General features: G+C 46.8%; 1 pseudogene; it reads left to right on the top strand.

Moving 5' to 3' along the window:
* The first annotated feature begins 19,788 nt into the window (after window positions 1-19,788).
* LOC139264801 (U2 spliceosomal RNA) lies at window positions 19,789-19,967 on the top strand (annotated as a pseudogene).
* The last annotated feature ends 535 nt before the right edge of the window (window positions 19,968-20,502 follow it).

A 20,502-nucleotide genomic window follows, 5' to 3' on the forward strand; every position in this document is an offset into this window, starting at 1 on the left:
CCATTTACTCCTACTCTTTGCTTCCTGTCTGCCAACCAGTTTTCAATCCACGTCAGCACACTACCCCCAATCCCATGTGCTTTAACTTTGCACACTAATCTCTTGTGTGGGACTTTGTCGAAAGCCTTCTGAAAATTCAAATACACCACATCAACTGGTTCGCCTTTGTCCACTTTATTGGAAACATCCTCAAAAAATTCCAGAAGATTTGTCAAGCATGATTTCCCTTTCACAAATCCATGCTGACTTGGACCTATCATGTCACCTCTTTCCAAATGCGCTGCTATGACATCCTTAATAATTGATTCCATCAATTTACCCACTACTGATGTCAGGCTGACCGGTCTATAATTTCCTGTTTTCTCTCTCCCTCCTTTTTTAAAAAGTGGGGTTACATTGGCTACCCTCCACTCCATAGGAACTGATCCAGAGTCTATGGAATGTTGGAAAATGACTGTCAATGCATCTGCTATTTCCAAGGCATCCTCCTTAAGTACTCTGGGATGCAGTCCATCAGGCCCTGGGGATTTATCGGCCTTCAATCCCATCAATTTCCCCAACACAATTTCCTGACTAATAAGGATTTCCCTCAGTTCCTCCTTCTTACTAGATCCTCTGACCCCTTTTATATCCGGAAGGTTGTTTGTGTCCTCCTCAGTGAATACCGAACCAAAGTACTTGTTCAGTTGGTCTGCCATTTCTTTGTTCCCCGTTATGACTTCCCCTGATTCTGACTGTAGGGGACCTACGTTTGTCTTTACTAACCGTTTCTCTTTACATATCCATAGAAGCTTTTACAGTCCATTTTAATGTTCCCTGCAAGCTTCCTCTCGTACTCTATTTTCCCTGCCCTAATCAAACCCTTGGTCCTCCTTTGCTGAGTTCTAAATTTTTCCCAGTCCCCGGGTTCGCTGCTATTTCTGGCCAATTTGTATGCCACTTCCTTGGCTTTAATACTATCCCTGATTGCCCTTGATAGCCATGGTTGAGCCACCTTCCCTTTTTTATTTTTACGCCAGACAGGGATGTACAATTGTTGTAGTTCATCCATGCGGTCTCTAAATGTCTGCCATTGCCCATCCACTGTCAACCCCTTAAGTATCATTCGCCAATCTATCCTAGCCAATTCACGCCTCATACCTTCAAAGTTACCCTTCTTTAAGTTCTGGACCATGGTCTCTGAATTAACTGTTTCCTTCTCCATCCTAATTAGAATTCCATCATATTATGGTCACTCTTCCCCAAGGGGCCTCGCACAACGAGATTGCTAATTAATCCTCTCTCATTACACAACACCCAGTCTAAGATGGCCTCCCCCCTAGTTGGTTCCTTGACATATTGGTCTCGAAAACCATCCCTTATGCACTCCAGGAAATCCTCCTCCACCATATTGTTTCCAGTTTGGTTTGCCCAATCTATATGCATATTAAAGTCACCCATGATAACTGCTGCACCTTTATTGCATGCACCCCTAATTTCCTGTTTGATGCCCCCCCAACATCACTACGACTGTTTAGAAGTCTGTACACAACTCCCACTAGCGTTTTCTGCCCCTTGGTATTCCGTAGCTCCACCCATACCGATTCCACATCATCCAAGCTAATGTCTTTCCTTACAATTGCATTCATTTCCTCTTTGACAAGCAACGCTACCCCGCCTCCTTTTTCTTTCTGTCTATCCTTCCTAAATGTTGAATACCCTTGGATGTTGAGTTCCCAGCCTGGAGGATAGCTAATGTAACACCACTTTTTAAAAAAGGAGGGAGAGAGAAAACGGGGAATTATAGACCGGTTAGCCTGACATCGATGGTGGGGAAAATGTTGGAATCAATTATTAAAGATGAAATAGCAGCGCATTTGGAAAGCAGTGACAGGATCGGTCCAAGTCAGCATGGATTTATGAAAGGGAAATCATGCTTGACAAATCTTCTGGAATTTTTTGAGGATGTAACTGGTAGAGTGGACAAGGGAGAACCAGTGGATGTGGTGTATTTGGACTTTCAAAAGGCTTTTGACAAGGTCCCACAGAAGAGTTTAGTGTGTAAAATTAAAGCACATGGTATTGGGGGTAATGTATTGATGTGGATAGAGAACTGGTTGGCAGACAGGAAGCAGAGAGCTGGAATAAATTGGTCCTTTTCAGAATGGGAGGCAGTGACCAATGGGGTGCTGCAAGGTTCAGTGCTGGGACCCCAGCTATTTACAATATACATCAATGATTTAGATGAAGGAATTGAATGTATTATCTCCAAGTTTGCAGATGACATTAAGCTGGGTGGCGGTGTGAGCTGTGAGGAGGATGCTAAGAGAATGCAGGGTGACTTGGACAGGTTAGGTGAGTGGGCAAATGCATGGCAGATGCAGTATAATGTGGATAAATGGGAGGTAACCACTTTGGGGGCAAAAATGTTATCTGAATGGTGACAGATTAGGAAAAGGGGAGGTGCAACGGGACCTGAATGTCATGGTACATCAGTCATTGAAAGTTGGCATGTAGGTACAGCAGGTGGTGAAAAAGGCAAATGGTATGTTGGCTTTCATAGCTAGGGGATTTGTTTATAGGAGCAGGGAGGTCTTACTGCAGTTGCACAGGGCCTTAGTGAGGCCTCACCTGGAATATTGTGTTCAGTTTTGGTCTCCTAACCTGAGGAAGGACGTTCTTGCTATTGAGGGAGTGCAGCGAAGATTCACCAGACTGATTCCCGGGATGGCAGGACTGACATATGAGGAGAGACTGGATCGACTGGGCCTGTATTCACTGGAGTTCAGAAGGATGAGAGGGGATCTCATAGAAACATATAAAATTCTGACGGGACTGGACAGGTTAGATGCAGGAAGAATGTTCCCGATGTTGGGGAAGTCCAGAGCCAGGGGACATAATCTAAGGAGAAGGGGTATGCCATTTAGGACTGAGATGAGGAGAAACTTCTTCACCCAGAGAGTTGTTAACTTGTGGAATTCCCTACCGCAGAGAGTTGTTGATGCCAGTTCATTTGATATATTTAAGAGGGAGTTAGATATGGCCCTTATGGCTAAAGGGATCAAGGGATATGGAGAGAAAGCAGGAGATGGGTACTGAGGTGAATGATCAGCCATGACCTTATTGAATGGTGGTGCAGGCTCAAAGGGTCGAATGGCCTACTCCTGCACCTATTTTCTATGTTTCTATCAGTGTCGGTTCAGAGTCTATGTGTGCAAAGGCTGCAGCACAAAGGGCCACCTCCAGTGAATGTGCAAAAGAGCCGTGACTCACCACATGGAAGAGGAGTCAGCAAGTGGCTGTGAATCCAGTGTGGATTACGAGGAGATGGCTAGAGAGGCAGCTCAATCCCGGGACGAAGTGTATGGAGTATATACCTGCACCACAGATTGTCCTCCAGTGATAATGGAAGTCGAGATAAATGGCGTTCCAGTCTTCATGGAACTGGACAGGGGGAGGCGCGTCAGTCTGTAATGAGCCAGGAAGCCTTTGAGAGTCTATTGAACGATCAAGCTGAACGACCCAAGCTGGTCCCAGTTCAGGCAAAGCTGCGCACCTACACCAAGGAACTGATATGAGTTGTTGGTAGTGCGGATGTAAGTGTATCCCATGATGGCACTGTGCACAATTTACCATTGTGGATTGTTTCAGGTGATGGACCAACGCCACTTGGAAAAATATGGATGGGGAAGATTCATTGGAACTGGGAAGACTTCATCCCTCCAGCGATCGACGCCCCCCCGTGCTCAGAGGCAGAGCAAGTCCCCACCTTCGGTTGAACCAGGCACCGGAGAGCAGATCCGTGCAGCCCCCGAGGTACAGACCGCTCAACACGACTGTGTGGCGATGATCCGGCCGAGACGACCCGAACGCACATTCCCAGTTTCAGTGGCAGGATGCCTGGGGAGGAAGATTGGATCCGAGGGCGCCTTCCCAGCTTCAGTGGCAGAATCCCTGGGAAAGAAGATCGCGGCAATCAACATCATGGACAGGGAAAAGATGGTGTCCAAACCACGAGGTGCAGCGCTAATGGAGCAATGACACGTGGTTCCACACAAGGAAGACAATTGGGGTAAAGTAGTAAGGCCATTTTAAAGGAGACCAGCAACCCACCATTTTTGAATGAACTGCTTGAAATTGGTAACCAATGTAAAAGTCCAGCTGTAACGAGCAAAATGTTGTTGAGCGATGTCGGTGCAAATTGTAATCAGCCAATGTAGCAGGCGAACACCTAACGGTCGTATACAGGTCCAGCGGGCTACCCAATGCTGTAGCCTGAGTCCCCGGGACCAGAACGATGTATCATAAAGTGTCCCCACAGCTGACAGAAGTAGACAAGCCGCAGAGTAAACGATCCCCGGAGAGCAGAGGCACCGGTAGCGATACCCTGCCTCAGAGCGGTTTAACATTGCAGGCACCCGATGGCATGAACTGCCACGGGCCAGAAACAGTAAACTGCGCCTATGCCCGCAGTCGGCTACCATCGCCCACCACCCGGGTGGAAAAGGCACAGCCAATAAACCCACTTGCCACCACGGCAATGCCCAAGAGCGAAGAGTCACCCGCAACGGCTCCTTCGAACGGGAGCTGGACCAGCCAGGATCCTAAACTAGAGAGTACTCACAACGGTACCCTCAAGGAAAGCGTGTCTCTTGCGAACTGCTAGACAAGACGAGGCAGCCCCACCGTCGCTTAGACAAAACGCTCATTCACTCAGACCGCTTCCCAGGGACCAGCAGCGACACTGTGCAAATGAAAAGGACAGGGAGGTCACAGACACATCAGCTGTCTTTAGGCCTGCCCGACACTAGGAGTAACAGCAAGAGCCCTGAGCTCCGGTAACTCGAGCAAAATGAGCTCACCTCACCCACAGATCCATTAGCATGGGCCGTGCTGTCCTTGTGTACCTGTACTGATCATGTAAATGTACGACACAAAAAGAAATGCAACTGTAATCCACCCAACAAATGTACCAAGATGTAAATGTAAAACCCATGTGGTGAACTTGAATGCAACTTGCCTGTAACGGGCCATTAACATGATCTGTGTGGGGGGGGGGGGGTGGGGAGAATGGAGTAGTCATGGACTCACAACCAGAAACCACTGGGACCTCCACTGGCAACAAACCTCACTACCAACCCACCCAAGCTAGAAGCAACCCTCCAATGGTCAACCAGGAAGAGCAAAGCCCAGGTCACCGTCAATGTACGAGTAAATTTGCATTAAAGACTTGGGGGGGAAGTGATGTCATGTATGTAGACCATGTATACTAACTGTATAGTCACATAAGGTGTGCCACCAGAGGGCACTGCGGTGGGAGACCTGAGGTTCACCTGCATACTAGACCTCGTGGAGTCATTCATAAGAGTATTAAAGACATAACATGTGGCACTTTCTCAAACGCCTTTTGGAAGTCCATGTACACCACATCACCGTATTGCTCTCATCAACCCTCTCTGTAACCTTATAAAAAAACTCAGTTAGTTAAACATGATTTGCCATTGACAAATCCATGCTGGCTTTTTAAAATTAATCCACACTTGTTCAATTTGACTGTTAATTTTGTCCCGGATTATCGTTTCTAAAAGCTTTCCCACTACCAAGGTTAAACTGACTGGCTTGTAGTTGCTGGATTTATCCTTACACCATTTTTGAACATTTGCAATTTGACCACTACCTCCGCAATTTTCACTTTAACTTCCCTCAGCATCCTAGGATGCATCACATCTGGTCCTGGTGACTTATCTGCTTCAAGTACAGCCAGCCTTTCTCATACCTCTTTACCAATTTTTATCCCGACTACCTCCTCTTTCACTATGACTTTGGCAGCATCTTCTTCGTTGGTAATGCCACAAAGTATTCATTTAGTATCTCAGCCATGCCCTCTGCCTCCATGTGTCGTTATCTTTTTTCGTCCCTAATAGGCTCCACCTCTCCTCATACTACATTTTTACTATTTATATGCCTATGGAAGACTTTTAGATTCCCTTTTATGTTAGCTGTCAATCTATTCATATTTCTTCCTGTTTCATTTCCCCTCTGAACTTTCTATATTCAGCCTGGTTCTCACTTGTATTCTCAACCTGCCATCTGTCATATGCCCCCTTTTCCTGCTTCATCTTTCTATCTCTTTCGTCATCCATTGAGCTCTGACTTTTGGTTGCCCTACCTTTCCCCCTTGTGGGAATGTACCTCAACTATATCCAAACCATCTTCCCTTTAAAGGCAGCTCATTGTTCAATAACAACCTGCAATTTTTTAATTTCAATTGCACCTCTATTATTTCTTAACGCTATCCAAATAGATTCTGTCCCGGATATCCTCTCTCTCCAGCACTGTACTATTCTCCTTAATCAATACCGCAACCCACCTCTTTTCTTTCCTTCCCTCTCTTTCCTGAACACCTTGGGGCTTAAATTGCCCCTTTCTATAAGAGCTGTGACCGCCACAAAGAGGCAGCCATGGGTCGGTAAGCACTCATCGCTTGGTCGGCGCAGAGGGGCTGCCATTTTACAAATTCCTCTGGTGGATTTCCCGGCGGAAAACATAAGAACATAATAGGAGCAGGAGTAGGCCATTTGGCCCCACGAGCCTGCTCCGCCATATAATAAGATCATGGGTGATCTGATCTTGGGCTCAGTTCCACTTCCCTGCCCGCTCCCTGTTACCCATCACTTCCTTATCAGTCACAAATCTGTCTATCTCTGCCTTAAATATATTCAATGACCCAGCCTCCACAGCTCTCTGGGGCAGAGATTTCCACAGATTTATGACCCTCTGAAAGAAGAAATTCTTTCTCATCTCAGTTTGAATTGGGTGACGCCTTAGTCTCAAACGATGCCCCCTAGTTCTAGATTCCCCCACGAGTGGAAATATCCTCTCTGCTCCACTCCGCCCGTGTTACCATCCCGTTGACCCCTTATCGACCGGCGGCGATTCCCTTTCTGCCCTGCATGTGAAATTGCCCCGCCGGAGTGGATTGGCCGCAGCTGGGTGCCCCCGACAGCTTTTTCCGCTGGGTACACTCTTAAGGCTAGGCGGCGCATCCGGCCTTAAAGGGGAGGGCGCGCTGCCGTGCCCGCCATTTTATTTTACTTGTCGGCTCACTGCCAGGTCAGCCCAACAATGGTGGCCCGGCACCCCCTCTTGGGTATCAGGTCGACCCGCCCATACTTGCGGCCCGCTAACGGCACCACGTCCGCCCCGCTCAAAAAAAAATCAAAGAGCTGACTTTGCTCAGATTGTCCGCCTCATGCATTGGGGTGGTCGGAACACTTCAAAATCGCTAATTGCACCCCGTTTCGGGCGGAGGGCAATTTTGGCCCCCTTATATCTAGGCCTATGTAAAAACATAGAAACATAGAAAATAGTGCAGTAGTAGGCCATTCGGCCCTTCGAGCCTGCACCACCATTCAATATGATCATGGCTGATCATTCACCTCAGTACCCCTTTCCCGCTTTCTCTCCATACCCCTTGATCCCTTTAGCTGTAAGAGCCACATCTAACTCCCACTTGAATATATCCAATGAACTGGCATCAACAACTCTCTGCGGCAGGGAATTCCACAGGTTAACAACTCTCTGAGTGAAGAAGTTCCTCCTCATCTCAGTCCTAAATGGCCTACTCCTTACTCTAAGACTGTGTCCCCTGGTTCTGGACTTCCCCAACATCGGGAACATTCTTCCCGCATCTAACCTGTCCAGTCCCGTCAGAATCTTATACGTTTGTATGAGATTCTCTCTCATCCTTCTAAACTCCAGTGTGTAAAGGCCCAGTTGATCCAGTCTCTCCTCATATGTCAGTCCAGCCATCCCTGGAATCAGTCTGGTGAACCTTCGCTGCACTCCCTCAATAGCAAAAACATCCTTTAGTATGCAATCTTGCCCTTTTTTGAGCCAGGTCTCAGTAATTGCCACAAAATCATATTCCCATGTGGCTATTTGCTCCAGCAGCCCACCAATGTTATTTACCATGCTTCCTGCATTTACACACACGGAGCCCAAAATTCAGTACCGCTGGCAAGCTGGTGCTCCCCTCACCTTTTTGTGGCCATTCGCGCCAACATTTTTTAGTGGCTGGGCCACCCCATATTCAGCTCCAAAAGTGAACAATTGTGTTCCAGCACTAATGAACCCTTCCAAAGTGGATTTTTCAGCGGTGTGGCTGTCTTAATTTCAGTGTTATCACCACTGAGAAATTTCGCAGGCAGGTCAGGGTTTCTAATGAGCCAGCTGCTCCCTGGCCCTGAGGCGGACAGGAGGTTGGAAGGAGTTTGGAAGGATGGCTGGTGTAAGAGGTGCAAGGAGAGACATCACGTTACAGATATGGAGCTGGAGACACTAATGGACGGTGTGGAGGGCAGAAGAAGAATACTGTTTCCTGACATGGGAAGACCTGGCAGACAGGCAGTACATAATGCATGGAGGGAGATTGCAGGGAAGGTGTCAGGCACCTCCTTATATGTGAGGATGCACCCTCCCAGGAGGGTGCTGGCCAGTCTGCACCCGGCCCTTCCAACATGGCGATGGATCGACACCTCCTAGCTCTGGGGTGACAGGGATCCTCCTCCTCCTCCTCCTGTGGTACTGCTGGCTTGGCCTCCAGTGGCTGACCCCTCATGATGGCCAGGTTGTGCAGCATGCAGCAGACTACGACGATTATGGAGACCCATTGAGCAGAGTACTGCAACGTGGCACCAGAGTGGTCCAGGCACCGGAACCTCTGCTTAAGGATGCCTATGCACTGCTCGACGATGCACCTGATGGCACAATGAGCGTCATTGTAGGCATGCTCTGGTGCTGTCCTGGGGTTCCACAGTGGAGTGAACAGCCACAGGGGATATCCCTTGCCCCCAAGCAGCCAACCGCAATCCTGATTCAGGCCGGTGAAGATGGCAGGCTCACTGGTCTGACACAGAATGAACGAATCATGGCTGCTGCCTCCTTTGCCCGCTGCCTGTCTGCACGCTGCTGATGGCGACACCTTCTCCTACGTGCCGCCCTGCTTCTGGGCAGGTGTACCAGGTGTCGCCCTCCCGACACTCCTCCCATCCTCAGGGTGAACCCTGCCAAGCAGGTCTCTGCAGCCCACTGAAGAGTCAGACCTATAGTTGTACAAAAGTACAGGGGTATGTGCAAATCTCTGAGCAGCACTCAGCAGGTTTAATGGAGCCAAAACAATTAATAAAACTATATCAAGAGATAAATACAGCGGACCATGGAAAATGAAATAAAAACACTAATAATTAATAAAACTAAATTAAAAGATAAATACTGCAGATGCATGTTGAAAAATGAAATAAAAATAATAATAAGTAATAAAACTTTTTACCTACCAAAAGGCCCCAGCGGTGTTGGTTTCGAGCACTGCTTGGAAAACCTCGCGGGGGAACTGCCGGGAAAAGTCCGACCTTTTCCTCAGTGAATTTCGATGTGGTAATCCCTTTTCAGCGGCCTGCATGCTGCACAGCTCACCGCTGGAAACCTTCCTCTACAGTGGCTTCACCGCGACATTTCCGGCAGAAGTGAACACCGCTAAAATCTTTCGGCCGACCGCCCAAACTCCACGGCAGCCATCCCTTCGGGGACGGTGAATTTCGGCCCCATGCGCTGTAAACCTAGCTTAGACCTTCTTGTATTATCTTTTAGTCTGACTCCACCTAATACCATACTATTTCTTACGTTAGTGCTATCTGTCTCCCCCAATCCTTTGTGTACCTTCCTTCTCATTTCTAATGCGGCATCCTCCAGCCAAATTAGTTTAAACACTCCCCAACTGCACTAACAAACACCGCCATGAGGACATTGATCCCAGCTCTGATAAGGTGCAACCAGTCTGGCCTGCTTCCCACTTCCCCCAGAACTCATCCCAATGTCCCAGGAATCTAAAGTCCTCCCTCCTGCACCATCTCTCCAGCCACGCATTATCCTCCTATTTCTATACTCACCAGCTCATGGCACTGTGAGTAATCGGGAGTTTACTACCTTTGAGGTCCTGCTTTTTAATCTAGCTTTCTAAAATCTGCTTGCAGGACCTCATCCTTCTTTCTACCGATGTCGTCGATACCGATATGGACCATGACCTCTGGTGTTCACTCTCCCCCCTCAAGGTTCTGTAGCTGCTCAGTGACATCCTTGACGCTGGCACCGCGAAGGAAACATACCATCCTGGAATCACATCTGCAGCCATCTATTTCTCTAACTGTCGAATTACCTGTTACTATTGCTTTCCCAATCTTTCTTGGTAATAGAAAATAGAAACACAGAAACATAGAAAATAGGTGCAGGAGTAGGCCATTTGGCCCTTCGAGCCTGCAGCACCATTCAATAAGATCATGGCTGATCCTTCACCTCAGTACCCCTTTCCTGCTTTCTCTCCATACCCTTTGATCCCTTTAGCCGTAAGGGCCATATCTAACTTCCTCTTGAATATATCCTTTGAACTGGCATCAACAACTCTCTGCAGCAGGGAATTCCACAGGTTAACAACTCTCTGAGTGAAGACGTTTCTCCTCATCTCAGTCCTAAATGGCCTACCCCTTATCCTAAGACTGTGTCCCCTGGTTCTGGACTTCCCCAACATCGGGAACATTCTTTCCGCATTTAAACTGTCCCGTCCCATCAGAATCTTATACGTTTCTATGAGATCCCCTCTCATCCTTCTAAACTCCAGTGTGTAAAGGCCCAGTGGATCCAGTCTCTCCTCATATGTCAGTCCAGCCATCCCTGGAATCAGTCTGGTGAACCTTCGCTGCACTCCCTCAATAGCCCCCCGTACAGCTGAGCCACTATCTGCCTGGTCCTCCTTGTCTGTCTGCCAGTCATCCATTCCCTCTCTGCCTTCACACTCTGGCGCTGTGGGTGACCACTTCCTGAAACATGTTACCACGTATCTCTCAACCTCATGGATACACCACAGTGATGCCCGCTGCTGTTGCTCAAGCTCTGAAACCTGAAGCTTGAGCTCCTCCAGGTGACGAGACTTCCTGCACATGTGGGAAGCATCCTAGAGTTTCCACGAGGCACTGGTTGTGCATTGCACAGGACTGAGGTTCCCTACCATGGCTCTATTTAATAGACTATTATCTAAATTAACAGAAATGAACTCAAGACTTTAAAAAAAAATCACCAGTTGCTCACCAATCAGCTCTGTCATGTATGTAACCACAATGTAGCACCACTGTATTACTGTATACACTCAACCTCGATGCACACCTTGACCACTAGGGGTGAACTTGTGGGAAACACTCTTTACCTGATCACCTAGGTATATAAGGGGAGGTCCCACGCAGGGTCATCATCTTTGGAGTCCTGTAAATAATGAAGAATTTATCAATATTTCGCAAAGATTCCTGGTACCTTTCCCCTGCAGAGGAGAAGAATCCCTTTCTGGACTTTTAAAATGGAAGGAAAAACTTTTGGACACAAATGAGTTTTAAAGGGGGAGACGAGGCCTGCAGGGGATAAAAGGGGATGCATTTATGGAGACTACCTCCCCCCCCCCCCCAGTGTTTGGACTCATAGGAAAGGGAATTTAATTTGGAACTATCTACCAGAAAGTTTGAAATCCTAAAATGCACATGGAAGAAACTACGAACTTTAATCGAATTTGGGATTTTTAAAAGGTGAATGTTGGGTCTGCAAGAAAAGGGGTGGGGTCAATCTCTAAAGGGCCAGTTTGGACATTGGAGCTAATCAAATTGTCTGGGAACTGTTTACCCTCGAAACCTGCCCCCAGAAAACATTACCATTTAAACAATCGACCATGGAAGAAACATTATCACCCCACCCAGAGGACCCAAATGTCACATACATATTCCAACACCTTTTCAACAGGCATAGAAATATCTGGCTCAGGTCAGACTAGCACAATGGACGAGAGCTCATCAACTTCGAAAAGCCTATTAATGCCAGATTAAAACCACTTAATCAAGTTTCAGTTAGCTGGGCTGCAAAATCGAAACAAAGAGCTGGGCCAGACTTGGTGGGAGATAAGGAAGCCTTTTTGGGGTATATCTATTCCCAGTTTTACCTGGAAAAGATACACAGACTCAAACACAGACACAGACACATGCAGCCGGAGCTGGGGAGTGAAGAAATGGAGTAGTGAATGAAACTACTCAAACTCATCAAGAACTGAGCGAGCACGAGGCCCACGAAACGGAAGGTTGTCAGCAACCAAATTGACAACCACTCTACAATCTACTTCTGAACGACCCAACGGGGGAGAAATTACCAAAAAGGACGAACTAAAACTATTCCTAACCAAAGAAAGTGGGTACTTACCCCGTACACCCAAAACACAACTTACCGCATCAACGGACGCACCCCAACCGAAGACTACGCAGTCCAAAGTCCTCTCCTCTGTCCAGGATATGGCTCGCCTAGAAGGCCAAGTGCAGCGAACCCCGAAGCCGCGATTCGCCGGCAACTGCCAAAAGGGATTGGTGAGCATAGCCCCTGAACCCCCAGAGCTATAACTTAGTTAGTTAGAGGAATTACAAAAGAACATAGAACATAAGAATTAGGAACAGGAGTAGGCCATCTAACCCCTCGAGCCTGCTCCGCCATTCAACAAGATCATGGCTGATCTGGCCGTGGACTCAGCTCCACTTACCCGCCCGCTCCCCATAACCGTTAATTCCCTTATTGGTTAAAAATTTATCGATCTGTGATTTGAATACATTCAATGAGCTAGCCTCAACTGCTTCCCTGGGCAGAGAATTTCACAGATTCACAACCCTCTGGGAGAAGAAATTCCTTCTCAACTCAGTTTTAAATTGGCCCCCCCGTATTTTGAGGCTGTGCCCCCTAGTTCTAGTCTCCCCGACCAGTGGAAACAACCTCTCTGCCTCCATCTTGTCTATCCCTTTCATTATTTTAAATGTTTCTATAAGATCACCCCTCATCCTTTTGAACTCCAACGAGTAAAGACCCAGTCTACTCAATCTTTCATCATAAGGTAACCCCCTCATCTCCGGAATCAGCCTAGTGAATTGTCTCTGTACCCCCTCAAAGGCTAGTATATCCTTCCTTAAGTAAGGCGACCAAAACTGCACGCAGTACTCCAGGTGCGGCCTTACCAATACCCTGTACAGTTGCAGCAGGACCTCCCTGCTTTTGTACTCCATCCCTCTCGCAATGAAGGCCAACATTCCATTCGCCTTCCTGATTACCTGCTCCACCTGCAAACTAACTTTTTGGGATTCATGCACAAGGACCCCCAGGTCCCTCTGCACCGCAGCATATTGTAATTTCTCCCCATTCAAATAATATTCCCTTTTACTGTTTGTTTTCCCAAGGTGGATGACCTCACATTTTCCGACATTGTATTCCATCTGCCAAACCTTAGCCCATTCGCTTAACCTATCTAAATCTCTTTGCAGCCTCCCTGTGTCCTCCACACAATCCGCTTTCCCACTAATCTTTGTGTCATCTGCAAATTTTGTTACACTACACTCTGTCCCCTCTTCCAGGTCATCTATGTATATTGTAAACAGTTGTGGTCCCAGCACCGATCCCTGTGGCACACCACTAACCACCAATTTCCAACCCGTAAAGGACCCATTTATCCCGACTCACTGCTTTCTGATAGCCAGCCAATTCTCGATCCATGCTAATACATTTCCTCTGACTCCGCGTACCTTTATCATCTGCAGTAACCTTTTGTGTGGCACCTTATCGAATGCCTTTTGGAAATCTAAATACACCACATCCATCGGTACACCTCTATCCACCATGCTCGTTATATCCTCAAAGAATTCCAGTAAATTAGTTAAACATGATTTCCCCTTCAAGAATCCATACTGCATCTGCTTGATTGCACTATTCCTATCTAGATGTCCCGCTATTTCTTCCTTAATGATAGCTTCAAGTATTTTTCCCACTACAGATGTTAAACTAACCGGCCTATAGTTACCTGCCTTTTGTCTGCCCCCTTTTTTAAACAGAGGCGTTACATTAGCTGCTTTCCAATCCGCTGGTACCTCCCCAGAGACCAGAGAATTTTGGTAGATTATAACAAATGCATCTGCTATAACTTCCGCCATCTCTTTTAATACCCTGGGATGCATTTCATCAGGACCAGGGGACTTGTCTACCTTGAATCCCATTAGCCTGTCCAGCACTACCTCCCTAGTGATAATGATTTTCTCAAGGTCCTTCCTTCCTACATTCCCGTGACCAGCAATTTTTGGCATGGTTTTTGTGTCTTCCACTGTGAAGACCAAAGCAAAATAATTGTTTAAGGTCTCAGCCATTTCCACATTTTCCATTATTAAATCCCCCTTCTCATCTTCTAAGGGACCAACATTTACTTTAGTCACTCTCTTCCGTTTTATATATCGGTAAAAGCTTTTACTATCTGTTTTTATGTTTTGCGCAAGTTTACTTTCGTAATCTATCTTTCCTTTCTTTATTGCTTTCTTAGTCATTCTTTGCTGTCGTTTAAAATTTTCCCAATCTTCTAGTTTCCCACTAACCTTGGCCACCTTATACGCATTGGTTTTTAATTTGATACTCTCCTTTATTTCCTTGGTTATCCACGGCTGGTTATCCCTTCTCTTACCGCCCTTCTTTTTCACTGGAATATATTTTTGTTGAGCACTATGAAAGAGCTCCTTAAAAGACCTCTACTGTTCCTCAATTGTGCCACCATTTAGTCTGTGTTCCCAGTCTACTCTAGCTAGGAACTCAGGGACGCTTCCGGTGTCCCTGACGACTACGTGTGCGGGAAGTGTATTCGCCTGCAGATCCTGACAGACCGCATTGCGGCATCGGAGCTGCGGGTGGATTCACCCTGGAGCATGCACGATGCTGAAAATGACGTGAATAGCATGTTTAGCGAGTTGGTCTTCCCGCAGGTAAAGGGTACACAGCCAGATAGGGAATGGAAGACCAACAGGAAGAGCAGTGCAAGGAAGGACGTGCAGGGATCCCCTGCGGTCATCCCCCTGCAAAACAGATACACCGCTTTGGGCACTGTCGTGGTGCACATAGGTACCAACGATATAGGTAAAAAACAGGATGAGGTCCTATGAAACGAATGTAGGGAGCGAGGAGCAAAATTAAAAAGTAGGCCCTCAAAAGTAGTAATCTCAGGATTGCTACCAGTGCCACGTGCTAGTCAGAGTAGGAATTGCAGGATAGCTCAGATGAATACGTGGCTTGAGGAGTGGTGCAGAAAGGAGGGATTCAAATTCCTGGGACATTGGAACCGGTTCTTGGGGGAGGTGGGACCAGTACAAACCTGACGATCTGCACCTGGGCAGGGCCGGAACCAATGTCCTAGGGGGAGTGTTTGATCGTGCTGTTTGGGAGGTGTTAAACTAATATGGCAGGGGGACGGGAACCTATGCAGGGAAGCAGAGGGAAATAAAAGGGAGACAGAGGCAAAAGAGAGAAAGGAGATTAGTAAAAGTGGAGGGCAGGGAATCTCAAGGCAAAAAACAAAAAGGGCCACATTACAGCAAAATTCTAAAGGGGCAAGGTGTGTTAAAATGACAAGCCTGAAGGCTCTGTGCCTCAATGCGAGGAGTATTTGGAATAAGGTGGATGAATTAACTGCGCAGATAGCAGTTAATGGATATGATGTAATTGGCATCACAGAGACATGGCTCCAGGGTGACCAAGGCTGGGAACTCAACATCCAAGGGTATTCTACATTTAGGAAGGATAGACAGAGAAGAAAAGTAGGTGGGGTGGCGTTGCTGTTTAAAGAGGAAGTTAATGCAATAGTAAGGAAGGCGGACATTGGCTTGGATGATGTGGAATTGGTATGGGTGGAGCTGCGGAATACCAAAGGTCAGAAAACGCTGGTGGGAGTTGTGTACAGGCCACCAAACAGTACTAGCAAGGTTGAGGACAGCATCAAACAAGAAATAAGGAATGTGTGCAATAAAGGTACAGCAGTTATCATGGGCGATAAGATTGGGCTAACCAAACTGGTAGCAATGCGGTAGAGGAGGATTTCCTGCAGTGTATTAGGGATGGTTTTCTTGACCAATATGTTGAGGAACCAACTCGAGAGCTGGCCATCCTAGACTGGCTGATGTGTAATGAGAAGGGACTAATTAGCAATCTTGTTGTGCGAGGCCCCTTGGGGAAGAGTGACCATAATATGGCAGAATTCTTTATTAAGATGGAGAGTGACACAGTTAATTCAGAAACTAGGGTCCTAAACTTAAGGAAAGCTAGCTTCGATGGCATGATGCGTGAATTGGCTAGAATAGACTGGCAAATGATACTTAAAGGGTTGACGGTGGATAGGGAATGGCAAACATTTATAGATCACATGGATGAACTTCAACAATTGTACATCCCTGTCTGGAGTAAAAATAAAACAGGGAAGGTGGCTCAACCGTGGCTAACAAGGGAAATTAAGGATAGTGTTAGATCCAAGGAAGAGGCATATAAATTGGCCAGAAAAAGCAGCAAACCTGAGGAGTGGGAGAAATTTAGAATTCAGCAGAGGAGGACAAAGGGTTTAATTAGGAGGGGGAAAATAGAGTACGAGAGAAAGCTTGCCGGGAACATAAAAACTGACTGCAAAAGCTTCTATAGATATGTGAAGAGAAAAAGATTAGTGAAGACAAACGTAGGTCCCTTGCAGTCAGACTCAGATGAATTAATAATGGGGAACAAAGAAATGGCAGACCAATTGAACAAATACTTTGGTTCTGTCTTCACGAAGGAAGACACAAATGACCTTCCGGATGTACTAGGGGACCGAGGGTTGAGTGAGAAGGAGGAACTGAAGGATATCCTTATTAGGCGGGAAATTGTGTTGGGGAAATTGATGAGATTGAAGGCCGACAAATCCTTGGGGCTTGATTGTCTGCATCCCAGAGTATTTAGGGAGGTGGCCCTAGAAATAGTGGATGCATTGGTGATCATTTTCCAACAGTCTATCAACTCTGGATCAGTTTCTATGGACTGGAGTGTAGCTAAATTAACACCACTTTTTAAAAAAGGAGGGAGAGAGAAAACAGGAAATTATAGACCGGTTAGCCTGACATCAGTAGTGGGGAAAATGTTGGAATCAATTATTAAGGATGAAATAGCAGCGCATTTGGAAAGCTGTAACAGGATCGGTCCAAGTCAGCATGGATTTATGAAAGGGAAATCATGCTTGACAAATTTTCTGGAATTTTTTGAGGATGTAACTAGTAGAGTGGACAAGGGAGAACCAGTGGATGTGGTGTATTTGGACTTTCAAAAGGCCTTTGACAAAGTCCCACATAAGACATTGGTGTGCAAAATCAAAGCACATGGTATTGGGGGTAATGTACTGGCGTGGATAGAGAACTGGTTGGCAGACAGGAAGCAGAGAGTAGGGATAAACGGGTCCTTTTCGGAACGGGAGGCAGTGACTAGTGGCGTGCCGCAGGGCTCAGTGCTGGGACCCCAGCTCTTTACAATATATATTAACGATTTGGATGAAGGAATAGAGTGTACTATCTCCAAGTTTGCAGATGACACTAAACTAGGTGGCAGTGTGAGCTGTGAGGAGGATGCTCAGAGGCTGCTGGGTGATTTGGACAGGTTAGGTGAGTGGGCAAATGCATGGCAGATGCAGTATAATGTGGATAAATGTGAGGTTATCCACTTTGGTGGCAAAAACACGAAGGCAGAATATTATCTAAATAGTGGCAGATTAGGAAAAGGGGAGGTGCAACGAGACCTGGGTGTCATGGTTCATCAGTCATTGAAAGTTGGCATGCAGGTACAGCAAGCGGTGAAGAAGGCAAATAGCATGTTGGCCTTCATAACTAGGGGATTTGAGTATAGGAGCAGGGAGGTCTTACTGCAGTTGTACAGGGTCTTGGTGAGGCCTCACCTGGAATATTGTGTTCAGTTTTGGTCTCCTAATCTGAGGAAGGACGTTCTTGCTATTGAGGGAGTGCAGCGAAGGTTCACTAGGCTGATTCCAGGGATGGCTGGACTGACATATGAGGAGAGACTGGATCAACTGGGCCTTTATACACTGAAGTTTAGAAGGATGAGAGGGGATCTCATAGAAATGTATAAGATTCTGACGGGACTGGACAGGTTAGATGCGGGAAGAATGCTCCCGATGTTGGGGAAGTCCAGAACCAGGGGACACAGTCTTAGGATAAGGGGTAGGCCATTTAGGATTGAGATGAGGAGAAACTTCTTCACTCAGAGAGTTGGTAACCTGTGGAATTCCTTGCTGCAGAGAGTTGTTGATGCCAGTTCATTGGATATATTCAAGAGGGAGTTAGATATGGCCCTTACGGCTAAAGGGATCAAGGGGTATGGAGAGGAAGCAGGAAAGGGGTACTGAGGTGAATGATCAGCCATGATCATATTGAATGGTGGTGCAGGCTTGAAAGGCCGAATGGCCTACTCCTGCACCTATTTTCTATATTTCTATGTTTCTATGGAAACGAAGAACTCATTTCAGGAGTGGAAGCATATTTTCCTCGATTCTGTGGGACTGCCTATGATGATGATGATGATGATGTCCTCCCAGGGGATTTGCAGGTTGTTGCGGAGATATCGTTCATGGTATTTCTCCAGCGATTTGAGGTGTCTACTGCATACGGTCCACATCTCTGAGCCATACCGGAGGGCGGGTATCAATACAGCCCTCAATCTCTTAATCAACATCACAAAACAGATGACATGACCATTAAAACATTTCTGTTTGTAGGATCTTGCTGTAAGCCAATTAGCTGCCGCGTTACTTACATTACAGCAGTGACTACACTTCAAAAGTACTTCATTGGCTGGAAAGTGCTTTTTAGGGCATTCTGAGTTCGTGAAAGGTGCTAAATAAATGTAAGTATGCCTTTCTCTCTTTAAGGTTTCATGATTCGTAGCAGAGTCATGTCTTCTATGCCTATACGTAGATAGTCAGAGCTCTCTTCGGCAAAGAGAATTGAAATCTGTGTCAGGCAGTGCTTAAGGTACTGAAACATATATTGTAACTACGGCGGTTGAATTGGCAGATATATCAACCCTGAGAAAGTGGAAGGAAACTATAAAATATGTCCTGGCATGCTGCATTTTTTAAATTAAAGTCACTCAAGATAACAAAGTTTTATTCTATTTTTCTCCCTCTCGTTTCTTTTTGTAACTGTTAATCGTATCTTTGCCACCAGTGCCAAGCAACTGTTTTATGGCAAAATGTCACAAGAATTTAAAGATGTTGAATTGTGCCGGTCTTTTGAAAGTGAGGTACTGCTCGCAGTACTGGAAATAAAATGTGAAATAAAAACAAGAAGCATGAGGGGGAAATTAAATAAATCGTGCTGCAGAAAAATGGAAAAGAAGATTTGGAGGAAATGAGCAAAGCAGGATATTCTGGCTTGCAGGAGTGATGCGAGTATGAATGTGGAGCCCACTCACTAGTGTTTAGACTTTTAATTGCACAATACTGAACGTTATCTCAAGATCTCTTTTAAAATTCAACTATTGACATTTTGGTGGACAGAGATATCTGTTGCGCTAGATGTCGGGGCATGGGCTCCATGGGATTTGGAGCTCAAGAAGTAGTGGAAGAGCTCCAGGTAGGGAAAAATGGCACTATGATGGATTTGAGCCTATATTTGATTACATCAATAAGGGTGCAATGTTAAATTGTGAGCAGGGTGCAATGATGCTGAAGTGAGCCGGTTGTGATTGACAGCGAGCTCCAGCTGTCAGGGCCCGGATGGTGCCGGAAGGCCCCCCCTCTCCCTCCGCCCGCGGCAGTTCTGCGGTTCAGAGGCGTGAGAACAAAAGGGGCCGCGCGCGCCCGCGCCTGCAGCACTCTGCGCCCCTGCTGACCCGCCAGAGCAACTACTCATCGCTTCTCGGCCTTTTGGCTAAGGTCAAGTGTAGTATCTGTTCTTATCAGTTTAATATCCCCTATGGGGACATGATATTGAATTGATTTTTGGGCAGGGAGCTGGATCAGGGGCATGCCCCGTCCACTCCATGCACCGACCTGGTATTGCAATATTTCCAGGAACGGTGCAACTTCGCCTCTCGGCCTTTTGGCCTAAGATCAAACACATTGGCGCAAAGTGATCTTTGGCGTTAGAGTTGATCTGGAACGAAATTGGATTAAAAAAAACTACTCATGCGTGCTGCAGAGGCGCGCGGAAGAAAAACCGTTAGAGCGATGGCGTCGCGCGAGCACTGTGCTTGCCGCCTTTTTCCCCCTCGGGTTATTCGTCGGAGAGAAAAGGGAAGGTGGTGGTGAGGGTATGTGCAGGGAAGCGGCCAGGGGGGAGGCAAAGGGAGAGCGCAGGGACACAAGGTCGAAGTAAAAAAAAATGTTGAGAAGGAAAAGTCAAAGGGCAATGGAGAGGGTGAACAAAAACACAGATCAGGTCAGAGGCTGGGTATTCTGTGGCGAGTGTCTCCCCTCCTGACTCCCTCCATCATCGGCATACCGTGGCTGCAGTGTGTACCATCTACAAGATACATTACAGCAACTCGCCAAGGCTTCTTCGGCAGCACTTCCTAAACCCGCAACCTCTGCTACCTAGAAGGACAAGGGCAGCAGGCGCATGG

This window comes from Pristiophorus japonicus, chromosome 5 (genome assembly GCF_044704955.1).
Source record: "Pristiophorus japonicus isolate sPriJap1 chromosome 5, sPriJap1.hap1, whole genome shotgun sequence".
In the NCBI taxonomy this organism is placed as follows: domain Eukaryota; kingdom Metazoa; phylum Chordata; class Chondrichthyes; family Pristiophoridae; genus Pristiophorus; species Pristiophorus japonicus.